Source organism: Sus scrofa, chromosome 9 (assembly GCF_000003025.6).
Source record: "Sus scrofa isolate TJ Tabasco breed Duroc chromosome 9, Sscrofa11.1, whole genome shotgun sequence".
Classification (NCBI taxonomy): Eukaryota; Metazoa; Chordata; class Mammalia; order Artiodactyla; family Suidae; genus Sus; species Sus scrofa.
Window position 1 is genome coordinate 92,003,449 of NC_010451.4, and position 6,707 is coordinate 92,010,155.

The window sequence follows — 6,707 nt, forward strand, 5'->3', positions numbered from 1 at the left end:
TTTGCTAAATAGATGATTTTCCCCCATTTTGTAGTTTTGGCACCTTTGTCAAAGTTTATTTGGCTGTATATGCAAGGGTTTACTTCTGGGCTCTAGTCTATTTCATTGGCCTATATGCCTGTTTTTCTACCGGTACCACACTTAGTGTTGTGCTGTAGTAGGTTTTTTTGTTTGTTTTTTCTTTTTACAGCCACACCTGCAGCAGTTCCTGGGCTAGAGGTAGAATCAGAGCTATAGCTGCTAGCCTATACCACACCTGTAGCAGTGCCAGCTCTGAGGTGCATCTGACCTATGCTTCAGCTTGTGGCGATGCTCAATTCTTTTTTTTTTTTTTTTTTTAATGATTTTTGTTTTTTCCGTTATAGCTGGTTTACAGTGTTCTGTCAATTTTCTACTGTACAGCAAGGTGACCCAGTCACACATACATATATACATTCTTTTTTCTCACATTGTCATGCTCCATCCTAAGTGACTGAATATAGTTCCCAGTGCTATACAGCAGGATCTCATTTCTTATTCATTCCAAAGGCAATAATCTGCATCTATTAACCCCAAATTCTCACTTCATCCCACTCCCTCCCCCTCCTTCTTGGCAACCACAAGACTGTTCTCCATGTCCATGATTTTCTTTTCTGTGAAAAAGTTCTTTTGTGCCATATATTTGATTGCAGATAGAAGTGATATCATATGGCATTTGTCCTTCTGACTTCACTTAATATGAGAGTCTCCAGTTCGTCCATGTTCTTGCAAATGGCATTGTTTTGTTCTTTTTTATGGCTGAGTAGTACTCCATTGTGTATATTTACAACACTTTTTTTTTTTTTTTTGTCTTTTTAGGGCTGCTCCCACAGCATATGGAGGTTCCCAGCCTAGGGGTCTAATGGGAGCTGTAGCCGTCGGCCTACCCCACAACCACAGATATGTGGGATCTGAGCCAAGTCTGCAACCTACACCACAGCTCATGGCAACACTGGATCCTTAACCCACTGAGCGAGACCAGGGATCATACCCACAACTTCATGGTTCCTAGTTGGATTCGTTAACCACTGAGCCACAATGGGAACTCCTATCACACTTTCTTATCCATCTGTTGATGGACATTTAGGTTATTTCCATGTCTTGGCTATTGTGAATAGTGCTGCAATGAACATACGGGTGCATGTGCCTTTTTCAGGGAAAGTTTTGTCCACATATATGCCCAAGCGTGGGATTGCTGGGTCATATGGTAGTTCTATGTTTAGTTTTCTGAGGCACCCCCATGCTGTTTTCCATAGTGGTTGTACCAATTTACATTCCCACCAACAGTGCAGGAGGGCACCCTTTTCTCCACACTCTCTCCAGCATTTGTTATTTGTTGACTTATTAAACATGGCCATTCTGACTGGTGTGAGGTGGTAGCTCATTGTAATTTTGATTTGCATTTCTCTAATAATCAGTGATGCTGAGCATTTTTTCATGTGCTTGTTGGCCATCTGTATGTCTTCTTTGGTGAAATGTCTATTCAGGTCCTTTGCCCATTTTTCAGTTGGGTTGTTGGCTTTTTTGCTGTTGAGTTGTGTAAGTTGTTTGTATATTTTAGAGATTAAGCCCTTTCAGTTTCATCATTTGAAACTATTTTCTCCCATTCTGTAGGTTGTCTTTTTGGTGTTTGTTTTGTTTATTTATTTGTTTTTTATGGTTGCCTTCGCTGTGCAAAAGTTGTAAGTTTGATTAGGTCCCATTGGTTTATTTTTGCTTTTATTTCTGTTGCCTTGGGAAACTGACCTGAGAAAACATGTGTAAGGTTGATGTCAGAGAATGTTTTGCCTATGTTCTCTTCTAGGAGTCTGATAGAGTCTTGTCTTATGTTTAAGTCTTTAAGCCATTTTGAGTTTATTTTTGTGCATGGTATGAGGATGTATTCCAGTTTCATTGATTTACATGTGGCTGTCTAGTTTTCCCAGCACCACTTGCTGAAGAGACTATTTTTCCCATTTTATATTCTTGCCTCCTTTGTCAAAGATTAATTGACTATGGGTGTCTGGGTTTATTTTTTGATTCCCTATTCTGTTCCATTGGTCTGTATGTCTGTTTTGGTACCAGTACCATACTGTCTTGATGACTGTGGTTTTGTAATATTGCCTGAAGTCTGGGAGAGTTATGCCTCCTGCTTGGTATTTGTTCCTCAGGATTGCTTTGGCAATTCAGGGTCTTTTGTGGTTCCATATAAATGTTTGGATTGTTTGTTCTAGTTCTGTGAAAAATGTCATGGGTAATTTGATAGGGATTGCATTGATTCTGTAGATTGCTTTGGGTAGTACGGCCATTTTTACAATATTAATTTTTCCAACCCAGGAGCATGGAATAGCTTTCCATTTCCTTGAATCCTCTTTAATTTCCTTGATAAAGTTTTTATAGTTCTCAGCATATAAGTCTTTCACCTCCTTGGTCAGGTCTATTCCCAGGTATTTGATTTTTTTGTGTGCAATTTTAAAAAGCATTGTATTCTTGTATTCCTTTTCTAATATTTCATTGTTAGTATACAGAAATGCAACTGATTTCTGAATGTTAATCTTTTTTTTTTTTTTTTTTTTTGTCTTTTTGCTATTTCTTAGGCCACTCCCATGGCATAATGGAGGTTCCCAGGCTAGGGGTCGAATCGGAGCTGTAGCCGCCAGCCTATGCCAGAGCCACAGCAACGCGGGATCCGAGCCGCGTCTGCAACCTACACCACAACTCACGGCAACGCCGGATCGGTAACCCACTAAGCAAGGGCAGGGACCAAACCCGCAACCTCATGGTTCCTAGTCGGATTCGTTAACCACTGCGCCATGACGGGAACTTCTGAATGTTAATCTTATATCCTGCTACTTTGTTGAATTTGTTGATCAGTTTGAGTAGTTTTTGGGTTGAGTCCTTAGGGTTTTATATATATAGTATCATGTCATCTGTGTAGTGACAATTTTACCTCTTCTCTTCTGATTTGGATACCTTGTATTTCTTTTGTTTGATTGCTGTGAATGCCAGAATCTTTTTTTTTTTTTTTCCCCACTGTACAGCAAGGGGGTCAGGTTATCCTTACATGTATACATTACAATTACAGTTTTTCCCCCACCCTTTCTTCTGTTGCAACATGAGTATCTAGACAAAGTTCTCAATGCTACTCAGCAGGATCTCCTTGTAAATCTATTCTAAGTTGTGTCTGATAAGCCCAAGCTCCCGATCCCTCCCACTCCCTCCCCCTCCCATCAGGCAACCACAAGTCTTTTCTCCAAGTCCATGATTTTCTTTTCTGAGGAGATGTTCATTTGTGCTGGATATTAGATTCCAGTTATAAGTGATATCATATGGTATTTGTCTTTGTCTTTCTGGCTCATTTCACTCAGTATGAGATTCTCTAGTTCCACCCATGTTGCTGCAAATGGCATTATGTCATCCTTTTTATGGCTGAGTAGTATTCCATTGTGTATATATACCACATCTTCCGAATCCAATCCTCTGTCGATGGACATTTGGATTGTTTCCATGTCCTGGCTATTGTGCATGTGTCTCTTTTAAGTAGAGTTTTGTCTGGATAGATGCCCAAGAGTGGGATTGCAGGGTCATATGGAAGTTCTATGTATAGATTTCTAAGGTATCTCCAAACTGTTCTCCATAGTGGCTGTACCAGTTTACATTCCCACCAGCAGTGCGAGAGGGTTCCCTTTTCTCCACAGCCCCTCCAGCACTTGTTATTTGTGGATTTATTAATGATGGCCATTCTGACTGGTGTGAGGTGGTATCTCATGGTAGTTTTGATTTGCATTTCTCTTATAATCAGCGATGTTGAGCATTTTTTCATGTGTTTGTTGGCCATCTGTATATCTTCTTTGCAGAAATGTCTATTCAGGTCTTTTTCCCATTTTTCCATTGATTGATTGGTTTTCTTGCTGTTGAGTTGTATAAGTTGCTTATATATTCTAGAGATTAAGCCCTTGTCGGTTGCATCATTTGAAACTATTTTCTCTCATTCTGTAAGTTGTCTTTTTGTTTTCTTTTTGGTTTCCTTTGCTGTGCAAAAGCTTTTCAGTTTGATGAGGTCCCATGGGTTTATTTTTGCTCTAATTTCTATTGCTTTGGGAGACTGACCTGAGAAAATATTCATGATGTTGATGTCAGAGAGTGTTTTGCCTATGTTTTCTTCTAGGAGTTTGATGGTGTCCTGTCGTATATTTAAGTCTTTCAGCCATTTGGAGTTGATTTTTGTGCATGGTGTGAGGGTGTGTTCTAGTTTCATTGCTTTGCATGCAGCTGTCCAGGTTTCCCAGCAATGCTTGCTGAATAGGCTTTCTTTTTCCCATTTTATGTTCTTGCCTCCCTTGTCAAAGATTAATTGACCATAGGTGTCAGGGTTTATTTCCAGATTCTCTATTCTGTTCCATTGGTCTGTCTGTCTGTTTTGGTACCAATACCACACTGTTTTGATGACTGTGGCTTTGTAGTATTTCTTGAAGTCTGGGAGAGTTATGCCTCCTGCTTGGTTTTTGTTTCTCAGGATTGCTTTGGCGATTCTGGGTCTTTTGTGGTTCCATATAAATGTTTGGATTGTTTGTTCTAGTTCTGTGAAAAATGTCATGGGTAATTTGATAGGGATTGCATTGAATCTGTAGATTGCTTTGGGTAGTATGGCCATTTTTACAATATTGATTTTCCCAATCCAGGAACGTGGAATATCTTTCCATTTCTTTACATCTTCTTTGATTTCTTTGATTAAAGTTTTATAGTTCTCGGCGTATAGGTCCTTTACCTCCTTGGTCAGGTGTATTCCGAGGTATTTGATTTTGTGAGGTACAATTTTAAAAGGTATCGTATTTTTGTATTCCTTTTCTAATGTTTCATTGCTGGTATACAGAAATGCAACTGACTTCTGAATGTTAATCTTATATCCTGCTACTTTGCTGAATTTATTAATCAGTTCAAGGAGTTTTGGGGTTGAGTCCTTAGGGTTTTCTAGGTATAGTATCATGTCATCTGCATACAGTGACAGTTTGATCTCTTCTCTTCCTATATGGATGCCTTTTATTTCTTTTGTTTGTCTAATTGCTGTGGCTAAGACTTCCAAAACTATGTTGAAGAGCAGTGGTGAGAGTGGGCATCCCTGTCTTGTTCCAGATTTGAGTGAGAAGGCTTTCAGTTTTTCCCCATTGAGGATTATATTTGCTGTGGGTTTATCATAAATGGCTTTGATTATATTCAGGAATGTTCCCTCTATACCCACTTTTGAATGCCAGAATCTTAATCCGCTGAGCAAGGTGAGGGATCTAACCTGCATCTTCACAGACACTATGTTAGGTTCTTAACCTGCTGAGCCACAATGGGAATTCCTTGTAGTAGGTTTTGGAATCAGGAATGTGAGGCCTCCAACTTTGTTCTTTTTCAAGATTAATTTGCGGAGTTCCCCGTCGTGGCGCAGTGGTTAATGAATCCGACTAGGAACCATGAGGTTGCAGGTTCGATCCCTGCACTTGCTCAGTGGGTTAACGATCCAGCATTGCCGTGAGTTGTGGTGTAGGTTGCAGACATGGCTCGGATCCCACGTTGCTATGGCTCTGGCGTAGGCTGGCAGCTACAGCTCCGATTTGACCCTTAGCCTGGGAACCTCCATGTGCTGCAGGAGTGGCCCAAGAAATGGCAAAAAGACAAAAATAAAATAAAATAAAATAAAATAAAAAAGCACAAAAAGAGATGGAAAAGGATGAAAAAAAAATTGGCTATTTGGGATACCTCGAAGTTACATATGAATTTTAGAATTTTTTTTACTTCTGCAAAAAAAAATGTTATTCAGATTTAGGTATGGATTCCATTGAATTTGTACATTGCTTTAGTTAGTAGAGACATTTTGCCAATATTAAGTCTTGAAAACCTAAGCACAGGATGTCTCCATTTATTTGTATCTTCTTTGATTTCTTTTAGCGATACTTTATAGTTTTCAATGTACCAGACTTTCACCTCCTTGGTTAAGTTTATTCCTATGCAATTTATCTATTTGGATGCCATAGTAAATGAGATTATTTTCTTAATTTTCTTTTCACATTAGTCATTGATTGTATATAGAATACACACTCTAAAGAAAAACTGACTGCAGATGTAGACCATGTGTTTTTTCCTGCCAATGAAATGTTAAAGGTACATATTCAGATATTTGTGGAGCTAAATGAAAATTATATTTGATTCATTCATTTAGGTAAGGGTATGTTTGTCTCTCCACTTAGACTACACTAGGAAGATAACCTAGAATCAATATGATAACCAATTACCTTATAGCTCTTTTCTCAACCACATGTTATCAACCAGCTGGCAGTCTAGTCCTGTTTCCTTGGTCATTTATGATATAAATAGCATTTAGTCTTGTTAGCATTGAAGTAGAGAAATAGAGAAATTCTCTGCCATTGTCTTTTTTTTTTTTTTTAAACACAATGGTTGTCAAGTTTTTCCATTTGGAAACCTTCTAATGACACTATATGACACATCTCCCCTATACCAAGAAGAAAAAAATCAAGAGAAGACTTGAATTTACTGGAATTATCTATTAATTAAGAAGCTACTCAAATGAGGGACATTTTCATAATTCAGTAAAGAAAACATATAGGGCTATATAGGAAAAACATTGATTTATTAGGATCATTGATGATGAATATTAAGCAGTCAACAAATGCAAATATTACATTAAGGCTTCAGTCCTAAGATCT